Raw genomic sequence first — 12,011 nt, 5'->3', positions numbered from 1 at the left:
TTTGCAGTTTGTTTATGTGCTAGGTACCAAAGTAGTCCCCGAGTGACTCACCTGGCAACGTTCAAGCGTATTTTGCAATATCTGAGGGGCAATCCAAACATCGGGTTATGGTACCCTAAGGATGATAATTTTGAACTCACTGCCTTCTCTAACTCAGACTATGGAGGGTGCAAGATTAATTTCAAATCGAATACAGCACGATGTCAATTCTTAGGATGCCGGCTTGTTTCCTTGCAGTGTAAGAAGCATACAACGGTCTCCACTTCAACCGCTGAGGCAGAATATGTGGCAGCCTCGAGTTACTGTTCATAGGTCTTATGGATCCAACAACATCTGCGCGACTAAGGTTTTAAGTTTCTTACTACTCCAATTTTAATTGATAACTCTGTTGTCATTAGCATCACCAAAAATAATCGATCTTGAGAAAGTACATATCGAAACATATCGAAATTCAATATATTTTCATAAGGGATTGTTTTGAAAAGAAACTAATCGATCTTGAGAAAGTACATACCGATTTTCAAAATGCCGATCTATTTACCAAAGCATTTGACAAAAGTCGATTTAATTTTTTGCTTGGTTTAAATGGATTAAAAACCCTTGCGGATATCCTGAAACAAGGATAATTATCTTTATTTTTGGTTTATTTTCCTTTTATTTTATATTGATTTTGAATTTTGGGTGTGAAATAGAAAATACAAAAATATTGTGCTTTTAGTTTGTATAGATAAAATGCAAAAACATTGAAAACTTTAAAAAAGTCAAAAATATTGTGTTTTCTTGTTTAAAATATTTTAAAAATCCATAAACATTGAAAACTTTTGAAAAACCAAAAATTTTGTGTTTTCGTATGTATAGAAAAAATCCGAAAAACTAAAAAGATTGTGAATTTTTATTTTTTTTATTTTGAAAAAAACAAAAAGATTGTGTTTTATGCATGTAAAGAGAAAATTGTGAAAATCCAAAGAGATTTTTGCATACAATCGCTAAAAATTATGTCAATTTCTCATATTTGAATAACATATACTTGTATATGTTTGGCCCTGATGTTTACTTGTAAACGGTTCAGGAAAGCCATTTATCTGACAATGGAAAGTAATTGGGCGACTATTATGCGTTTTACATTATTCTCTCACTGAAAATTATGTCAGTTATTTAAGTTTGTGGAACATGCTTGCATGTTTTGGTCCTGATGTCTACTTGTAGATTGATTGGATAACCACTAATCTATGGACTGAAAGTGACTGGGACGATTGAATTTTTATTTTTATGCTCCTCAAATTTAAATTTTTGAAACAAAAAGAGAAAATGATAGTACATTGATCATCTGGTCCCATATCCAGAAAGAAATAAGCTTAAAAGACTGAGTGCTTAATTGCATTGGTGCATAGATAGGTTTTAAACAAGCTGTTAGAGTAAAGTATGTGACATAAACATACGGAAATGGCAAATTGAAAGAGGTGTTAGTCTCTAACAAAAATCTCGGTAAGGATGGTAGACATGTAATTGCCTGTCATACTGAAGTCTTACATTTGTTTGATAACCAAAAATAACATAAAGCAAATGAAAAGCGTTGAGGTTCTTGACACTGTGTGTTTTTATGCGGCTTAATCATCTGGGTATTCATATGCATGAATATTTCATCCGCTTTTAGAGCAAACCCAAAGTCGTTAAACTTGATCACTGCTGTACATCGTACAAATTTATACCACTGACTTGATCAAAATCCGATGTTAGTCATACATTTGTTCCTTCCTTGCACGCGTCTCAATATTTGTAAGAAACAGACCCCAGGGGATACAGTGTATGTAAGCCGACAGATGGACTCGTGCATACTCACTCATAGTAAAGGAAAATCAATGCATTGCTAAAAAATTTCTATAAATTCAAATTTTGACTAACAATATAATGGTTTAAGTCAAGTTGGGGTGATATGGTAAAAATCAAATTAAGCTTTAACCGTGATTAGAGGCTGATAGTTTCTGATATTCTATGCTCTAATTGAACATTTAATCATATCACAAAAACGCTTGAAAGTTTGTTATAAGATTTAGGTGGACAACAACATCAATGACTGACTTAACGCCAGTCATAATATCGCTGAAATATAAAACTGTGATGGAAGGCCAATTTGGTCAATATGATTCTCTTCTTAAACTCTTCAAAAATCCAAAAATATGTACTGCTTTTAAAAAACATAGAAAAACACAAAAATATTTTGTTTTCTGTTTTTAAGTTTTATTTTTGAATATTTTTCTTGTAAATATTTTTCTACATAAAATCAAAATACCAAAAAGATTTTACTTTTTCTTTTACATATTATTTAATATTTTTAAGTTATGTGTTTTAAACCTAAAACAGGTTAAGGTATTACAATTTACTACATTGGGTAAAGGTCTTTCAGGTATTTGATCATCGAGATACAGGATTTCATTGATTAATTTATTTGTTTTAATATTATTTAATTAATTTAAATATTCTTTTATTTAATTGATTTATTTATTCAACTTAAAATTAAATAAATCTAACTCGTTAGTTATGAATAACAAATGAAGGTCATTTGTAACGAATTACAATTCAATTCGTTAACCTAATTCGCTTCCGCCACTCTATAACGAATGATCTCTAATTCGTTATACCTAATGTAACGAATCAAGCACGAATCAGGCAAGAATTGATTCTAATTCGTTATTTTGTTTTAATGATTTGTGTGACACGTGTATTTAAATATGATAACGAATCACTTGATTCGTTATTTCAAATTTTGAACGAATCAAATGATTCTTTGTCTGGGAAACTGTGCCAAGCTGTGCCTTATAGGGTTTCGTGAAACCCATTCGTCACACTATTCACTTTCTTCTCACTTAAGTAAAGAAGCTCTGTCAAAATTTTCTGAAAATTTCGACCTTAACAAAACGGTGTTTTGATTACCTATTCTGATTCGTAAGGTAAAGACGATTACTGCGTAGTGATTTTCTTTTATTTTGATGGAGATCTTAAAGGTTAATTAATCGAATATGTTATCGGTTTTTAGGTTATATCTAAAACCAATAATTTACCTAATGTATACAATTTAGTGTATATGGAATATCTTAATCATATCGTGATGTGTTTCCGAGATCCTTGTGGTCATTTATTCGGCTTTACATCGTTGATTATGTGTTAATTGATTCAGCTTCAACATTTGACTATTCTTTTTCATAACAATTTTGACTTGGACTTTAATTCATCAAAGATTAAGCCTATTAAGGGCCATCCGTTATGTTGTGACAAATTGGAACTAATTCGTATCCAATTCGTTACAAAGATTAAACAAATCAGGAACAAACTTTAACTCGTTATCCTTTCACTCCTGATTCGTTAGATCTAATTCGTAATATTTACTTGATAACGAATTAGCCAATTCGTCATAACGAATCACAATTTCATTATAACGAATCAAACTTTTTAATGAATGACATCATAAATTATTATACCTTAATATTTTAATTTTTTAAGTTATATTAATTTTTTTTATTGATAATTTTTTTAAATCTCGGGGTTATTTATTATCAGTTATGGCTGACAATATTGATCAAGATCCTCCTGCTGCTGAGCCACAACAACAACAAGAAGAACAAGATCTACCATTACTCCAGTACGACAAAAAGCATAACATCTATGCTATTGTTGGTACTGACTTTGCTGATGAGGATGTTTTTGGGGAGATGTTGGCTTTCATACGTCGCTCACGTATCAGCTATGCTGTCACAGTTGATCCTGAGGTTTGGTTCAGCATAATTCGTCAGTTCTGGAATACTACTAGATATGTGGAGCCGTAGAATCACATTGCTGCTGAAGTGAATGAAAGACCAGTTGTGGTATCATTTGAGATTATTCAACGAGTATTGAGGTTTGGGGATAGTATGGATGACCCGAGTGAGTTCCGCAAGGAATTGATTAGTGGGCTATTTAATCGTTTGTTCTACGGTGGTAATCTTGGAGTTCCATGTATAACAAGGCATACTTGTGTCCCACATACAACTACTTACTACATGTTCTTATACATTTCCTTGGTGGATGGATAGGAGGTTTTGATCAATGTCGTATCATGCTTCAATCGGCATTCGTCGCGTTAATTCTGAACAAACCTTTCAACTTTTCTAAGATGATCTTCTATCATCTCAAGAGAATTGTCTTGTAGAGAAACGATGCAAGAAATTCTTGATGTATCGCCGTTTTGTCCAAATTTTTGTTCAGGATGCGATTCTTGACTTGGTGACCGATCCTTCACTTCGACATGATAAATTAAAGTTGGATCACATGAAAGCGGATACAATGAGGAGGATGAAGCAGTATCGTCAAGATCCTCCAACAAGATTTAAGCGTTTGATTGGTCATGTATCCAATCCTGATTATGTATGTCCTCCTAATAATCGCTGGATCCACGACGACTCGGATACTGATCGTGAAGAACGACCCGGTGGGAACAATAATGATGATGGTGACGATGTTGATGAAGGTGGAGATGAACACCAACGTCGTGTTGAGGTTGAGGCAGCTGCTGTTGAAGCTGCTCACCGTAAAAGAAAAGGGAAAGCGTTGGCTGGTGAAGGGTCATCGAAGCGTCGAGTGAATGCTGCAGCTGGTATTTCTTTCGGAGTTCTGCCTCCAAGGTCGTCTGTTATTCAGCGACCAGTGGTGCCGCTTACTACTAGCAACCCGGAACTCACGTTGACGACCAAACTCACATCTGACCCTAGTCTTTGCATGATTCCACGGTCAGTTTTATCTACATTGCCAAGGCCTATGACTGCTACAATGATGGTTTCACCAACACCGACGATGATCCCACCAAATCCCCGTTCAGCCGATCCCTCCCTGGTTTCATTCCATGACACAGGATCAACAGATGAATATGCTTTTGAGCTTACTTCATCTTTAGAAAATCAAATGTCTGCTGATCGTCTTAATCAAGAGCGTATGATGGATAATCAGAAAAAGCTGTTGAGCTATGTCTCTTTCTGCTAAAAAGAGACCAAAGCCCTTAGTGAGATTGTTACGTCTCAGTGGGTGAAAATTAAAGAACAAGAGGACATGATTCTACAGCTTACTTGCCAAGAAGATGAATTAAAGAAACTCATAAATGATGATGAAGATCCTAATGAGTCAGGTGCTGGGGGAAGTGAGAGGAAAAAAACTCATGGCTCATCCTCCGGTGCAGGTACGAGCGTGGTAGCTGGTAATGTTGACGGTTAGTTGGTCGTTTATCAAGACTCGAGGAATGTGAAACCAATTGAGTTGATTAAGGCTAGTACTGTTATATTTATTGATGGTGAGGGGGTGATCAGAAGCATTGTGAATGCTGATGAGATTGAAGTGGAAGAATTTGTGGATCGGTCCTTAACACGAGAGCAGATTTCTATACCACTGGGTTTGAATGAAGATGAGCTGAACGTATTAGAGACTAAGGATGATGTGGAAGTTGAAAACGACGAGGAAATATTGAATGATCCAACGATTTAGATGAACACGTCATTTATTTATGAAGATGAGGAGGTCGAGATTGTGGACGTGACGGCTGAGGAATACCCTGATCTGTTTCAACGATCATACGGTGATCAGGGTGCTTCTGTATTCACTTAAGAAAATTTCAAAGCAGCCGAAGATCAGTTTGATAAAGTCTTAAAGGGCAAGAGTGTTGATAAAAGGTTTGATTCGAAGCCCGATCCATCTGTTGATGATATTCAAGGAAGGTTTGCATTGGTTGGGGCCATATTTAGAATACGGGCTGCGGAGATCAATGCGAAACCCAAAAATGATAGAGGTAATGTGCTTCTAGCCATATATAGAACCATATCCAATAGAGTTCGATTCCTCCTTTCAGACACACCATTATGATGCGATGTTCCGGGTGGAGTAAGTTGTTCGATGATCCCACAACTCCTAAGATGATCTAGAAACGCATCATTGAGGTATTCACCTCCTCTATCGGAACGAAGTACTTTGATTGTTTTATTGAGTTGATTTTGTACTTCGGTTTGGAAGACTTTGAATATTTCAAAGGCTTCATCTTTGTGTCTTAACATTTTATGATATATATATATAGGATCAGGATCATGAGAGAACTTTTTTGAAATTTAGAACCATGAGAACCATTTTGGACCACAAAAAATCCAAAAACAAAAAAAATCATAAAATAAAAAAAAACACAAAAATTAAAAAAGTAAAAAAATCAAAATTCTTATTTTAACATCCCGGTTTCATAAAAAAATAAAAAATAATAATAAAAAATAATCGGTTTAGCCAAATTATATACACATATGTATAATATATACATATATGTACATTTACATGATTTTTTTATACACATGTGTATAATTTAAGATAAATGACACAGTACATATGTGTATGTTACGTAACTAAAGATTAAATAAAATTATACATATGTGTATAATACGACGTTTTTTTTTCTGTTTTTGTTTTTATTTTTTTTATTTTTTTAATGAAACCGGAATGAAATAGAAGAAGTTTGGTTATTTTACATTTTTAAAATTTTTGTTATTTTTTGTTTTATGATTTTTTAAAATATTTTTTTCAAAGGTGTTTTTAGTGGTCCAAAATGGTTCTCAAAGTTCTCAATTTGCAATGGGTTCTCTTAGGACCCTTACCGTATATATATATATATATACATATATATATATATATAATTTGAGAAATAAATAAAATGTGTGTTTAAAGAAATGAAATTTGTTAAATTTCAGTTAAAGAGAAACGTTGAAAAAGAAAAAAAGAAAATGTCGCAACAAAGTAACAACGTTGAAGCTTCTTGAAAAGAAGCTGATAAAAGAAAAGGAAAAAGGAAAGAGTATGAGAAAGAAAAAGAAGATAAAATTCCAGACAAATACATGAATCAAATACAGAAAAAATGATAAAAAAGCCGTTAGGGCTGAAACCGAAGCTAGATCTCAATCTAATCAATCTAAACATTCACAATCTGTTGAGCTCTCTCAAAAGTCCATTAAATCTCATCCGAAACCGTCCCATGTTGAAGAGAGTGTTTACGAGTCGAATGTCGATGCTGGAGTTAGACAAGAGTTTATGAGACTTAAGATAAGTGGTTGTTCGTTCAAGGACTTCAAGTATTTTGGACCTAAGGAGTTTCATGGAGGCAAGGGAGCTATTACGACTGTTAGATGGCTTGAGTAGATGGAGTCAATTGTTATCATAAGCAAGTGTTCTGATCATTAGAATGGTGGAACACACTGACATTAAGAAGGGACGTCAAATACTATACAATCTTTCACGGGAGGAGTTCAAAGAATTAATAATGGCAAAATTTTGTCCTATGCACGAAACCAACAAGATCCAAACCAAATTTTTCAATCATAAGGTCGTAGGAACTACCCTTCATGAATACAACACCAGATTTCATGAGTATTGTCGCATCATTCCCCAGCTGGTTAACCCTGAGTCCAGCAAAGTCACGCGCTATTTATGAGGATTGCCACGAGAATCCCCAACATGGTGAGATCTTATCTCCCACAAACTGCCAACTCCGCGATGGAGCTAGCCGGTTATCTCATGGGCGGCCTTGTCCGCAATAAGGAGGAAGACAAAAATGTCGTGTCAACCAATGACCAAATGAGGACTGGAGGAAACACTCGATTCAAGGGAAAAGGTGTGGACCAACGCAAGCCAAGATTTAATTCCAACGCACAATGTATGATTTTCAAAAGATATAATAGGGGTCGATGCCACTTCACTCCACCTTCTGCCGCAAGTGTCTATGAATTATGTCATAGACCAAGCCACGCAACGGCCTATTGCTGGAAAAAGAAGATGACCTGCTACAATTTTAACGAAATGGGGCAACTTAGCTTTGAGTACCCTATAAACAAACCCGCGACTGGTGGTGCGGGTGGAAGTGGTCAAGCCAAGAAAGGAAACGCAGGAGTTTTGTTTGATTCGGGTGTCAATTTAAGTTTTATAGATTATAAATTTTGTAGTCTTTGAAAAGAACCTTTAACATAACTTAATAAAACTCTAAGCGTCGAGACTGCTAGAGGCGATATAGTCAAAATATCCTAAGCTCTTAGAAAACGGAAAAATCTTGTTAGCTGGTTATATTCTGCCTATCAAATTATTGCCAATGACTCTTGCAGGTTTGGATATTGTATTTGGTATGGACTGGTTATCCAACAATCATGCTCGTGTCATTTGCAATAGCAAAACCGTCGAACTTCAAGCCCTGATAAATGAACCATTCGAATTGAAGGGGACAAAGACGCTGGCCAAGTTAGCATAATTCCATAGTTAGGGCTAATAAATGTTTGAATCAAGGATGCTTAGAATTCATGGCCTACGTCACCGAAGAATCTAAACAAATGGAGATAAAGGACGTACCTATTGTCTCCGACTTTGCCGAAGTTTTTCCCGACGAACTTCCTGGATACCTTCCCGATCGCAAAGTAGAACTTAGGATCGATCTTATTCCCGGTACTGCTCCAACCGACAAAGTTCCTTATCGTCTAGCTCCAACTGAAATGAAGGAATTAAAGAAGCAACTCGATGAGCTTCTTGAGAAAGATTTCATTCGACCGAGTTCATCACTATGGGGAGCACAAATCTTATTTGTCAAGAATAAAGATGGATCCATGAGAATGTGCAATGACTACCGAGCGTTGAACAAAGTTTCCATCAAGAATCATCATCCACTTCCTCGAATCGATGATCTATTTAACCAACTCCAAAACGCAAGCTTCTTTTCCAAAATCGATCTTCGTTCTGGTTACCATCAACTAACTGTCCAATCTGAGGACATTCCGAAATCCGCGTTACGAACAAGGTATGGACATTATGAGCTCACGGTCATGCCGTTTTACTTACTAATGCTCCAGCTGTTGAGTCAAATATTTGACTTAAGGAAGATTGGAATCTTCTCAACACTCCCCCGAAATGGCTAAGTATGGAATCCGACCACACTTGGACTCCCGAGCAGGTTTTACTTTTCCTAGAAAGGTATTTTGCCTTTCGGGCAGGGTTATCTTCTAGAAGTCTTCTTTGGTGTCAATCCGAGCAGGGTTCACTATGTCTAACAGCTACACTGTTACCAGCACACTTTTTTTTGCTAATAAGTTATTCGTTAACAAAGAGTTGAAAGGATTTCTGAAGAACAAGTTTGCTCGTTAGATTATATCGGGCAAAGTTTGATATGGTGAAGAGGATTGAAGTCTTCTAGGTGAGTATTTTCTTTGATTATCACCCGATTTTGAACATAACATGCCGTATTAACAGCTTCTGCCCAGAAGAACAACGGCGGCTTGGAATCACACAACATAGTCCTTGCTGCTTCGATAAGAGTTCAGTTTCTCCTTTCAGCCAGTCCATTTTGTTAGGGTGTCCGCACTGAGCTGTACTGACGCATCACCCCCTTTTTCTGAACAGAAATAATTTAAAGACACTCTTGAATTTCGTGCCAATATCACAACGTATTCCCTTCAGCTTCAAATTCAGTTGGTTCTCCATGAGCACCGCGAATTTCTTGATCAAATCTGCAGTTTCACTCTTATTTGACAAGAAAAACACCCAAGTGAAATGTGAGTAGTCTTAAGTAATAACAAGACAATAAGAGCTGTGTGAGAGACTCAAAACATGAACTGGACTGAAAAGATCCATATGTAACAATTGAAAAACTGTTGAAATGGAGTTGATCAATTTTGGTTTATGAGTTTTTCGATGATGTTTACTCAAAGCACAGGCCACAGACCAAATCATTTTTAGCAAGACGGTTTAATTTCTTTGTATTTGAATGACCAAGACGACGATGCCAAAGCATAGCATTGTGTTCCGACACTTTTGAAAGCAAACATGTTATTTCATCAAAAACATTTTTGTTCATGTCGATCACATAAGCATTATCTTTTCGTTGTAAACGAACAAGAATCCAGTCTTCTAGTATAGTTATACCAGGTTTCAAAATCAAACACTCTTTCTTAGTAAATTGAGCTGAAAATTCTTTATCACAGATTTGAGAAACGCTCAACAAACTGTGCTTCAATTCTGGAACAAAATTAACATTCTCTAATTTTAGAAAACTGTTACTTACAATACCCTTCTGAGTAATCTTCCCTTTCCCCCCCCCCCCCCCCCCCGCAAAGGACACATACCCACCGTTGAATGTTTGAATGTTATGAAGTTGGGAAATGTCTCATGTCATGTGCCTGGTGTAACATCTGGCAAAACTTTTCACTAATGTAATCATGATTAGCCATCCTAATATCGTTTTATTAATAAAATCTCTCTTTACTAAGGTTCATTGTCTTGTAAAGTCAATAGAAAGTCCAAATTAGGGCACGAAACAAGAAAAACGTGTAAATACCTCGGGCAGCAATCCAAAAAGTAAATAAATCATTAGATTGATTAATCAATCTCAAAAACTGAAAATATATATGAAAATATATCAGACAACATAAAAATATAATTTAGGAAGGCTCAAATCACAAAATGTGAAAAATAAGTAAACCCGAGCCAGTACAAGACCCGAAAAGGGCCTAACATAAATTATTTTCAAAAAAATAATTTTTATGGTCCATATTGTTAGGAATTTGATTTCGTTCAAAGTCTGACTAAAATTATTAAAAACGGAGTTCGTTTGGATATTTAAAACACGAAATACGTTAAATGGATAATCGGAAATCACCTAGTTATTAACTAAACCCTTCAAATATCCACCCCACCCTAGGTCGCCCCCCATCCCCCTTCTTGGACACCACAACTTACAAATGTTCCAATGAAAATAATACAACTCCCCATCTAATCATTGTCTTCTAGAACCAAGACACATGTTGTCCATCCCAACACTCCACCTTATCACCCTACACCACCAACTCACCACTCTAATCACCAACTCATAACTCTACCCAAACCCTTTCTCTCCCTTAAAACCCACGGCCAAACACCCATCTAATTATCCCAAATCAATTTCAAATTAACAATCAACACACACACAGAATCAACAACATGGAGATTTAAATCAAGATCAAGAAAGGATTAGGCTATTAAGAAGGATTGAAGCTAGGAAATTCACACTACTACCATTCACCATTTTCATCTTTAACAATCTCAAGAACCAAGTAAGTATCATGTTAAGATTTAATAAGTGTTGATTATGAATATACAAGATTGGATATACTTGAGTTTGATTGAAAGATATCTAATATGTGTGGTATATGTGTATGTATGTGTGCCGTGTATATATGTATATATATGTATGAGAAGACCAAAACTCCTTACACATGCATACATATATCCTAAAAGATCCCATATTGTTTATTAGTTTGAATATGGAATATTAATAAAGTCTTGAGTATTTGATAAACTTGATTCTAGGGTTTGTTATTAGATTGAAGATTGGAATGGATTATTGGTATTCAACTTGTTAGTACGGGTCTAGATTATTAAAGATTGTTGCTAGAAATGTGTAAAACATGAATATGTTCATAATTGTAAAATTTGTGGATTTTTGATATGGAATTAATTAGGAGATTTTGAATGGATTTTTGGATTAAAAGATGTTGTAGAATAACTTAAATATAAGTTAGATAGGTTGCATGTTAAAAATAATAGATAGAACTTGAAATTTGTTGAAGTTACTAAATAAAGAAACTTTGATCTAAGAAAAGATAAAATTTGGATTTTGATATAAAAACTTATAATGAATGAAATCAATAGGTGATTAACAACAACTTAAAATCAGATATGATGTATAATTTGAAACTTGGATTAGTTAATTCATTATTGAAATAAACAATGACTTACTTATAATATAAACTTTGTTAAATGGTGAAATTAAAAGAATAAAATGAAGTAGACTCTTTTGGATGTATGAAACCCTAACAACTTAAATGAATGATTAAAGATTGATTAAGGTATGAATATCATAAAAGTAAGTAGTTATAAAGGTATGGAAACATCCAAAGAAATCATACTTGATTTTGTTGAAAAAGACAATGTTCAAAAATATGAAGATT

This window comes from Bidens hawaiensis, unplaced genomic scaffold, assembly GCF_021521415.1.
Source record: "Bidens hawaiensis isolate Kalapana, Puna unplaced genomic scaffold, B.hawaiensis_p1.1 tig00039465_1, whole genome shotgun sequence".
Lineage (NCBI taxonomy): Eukaryota > Viridiplantae > Streptophyta > Magnoliopsida > Asterales > Asteraceae > Bidens > Bidens hawaiensis.
The sequence above is the reverse complement of the archived record's forward strand: the minus strand, read 5'-3'. Positions refer to the sequence as shown.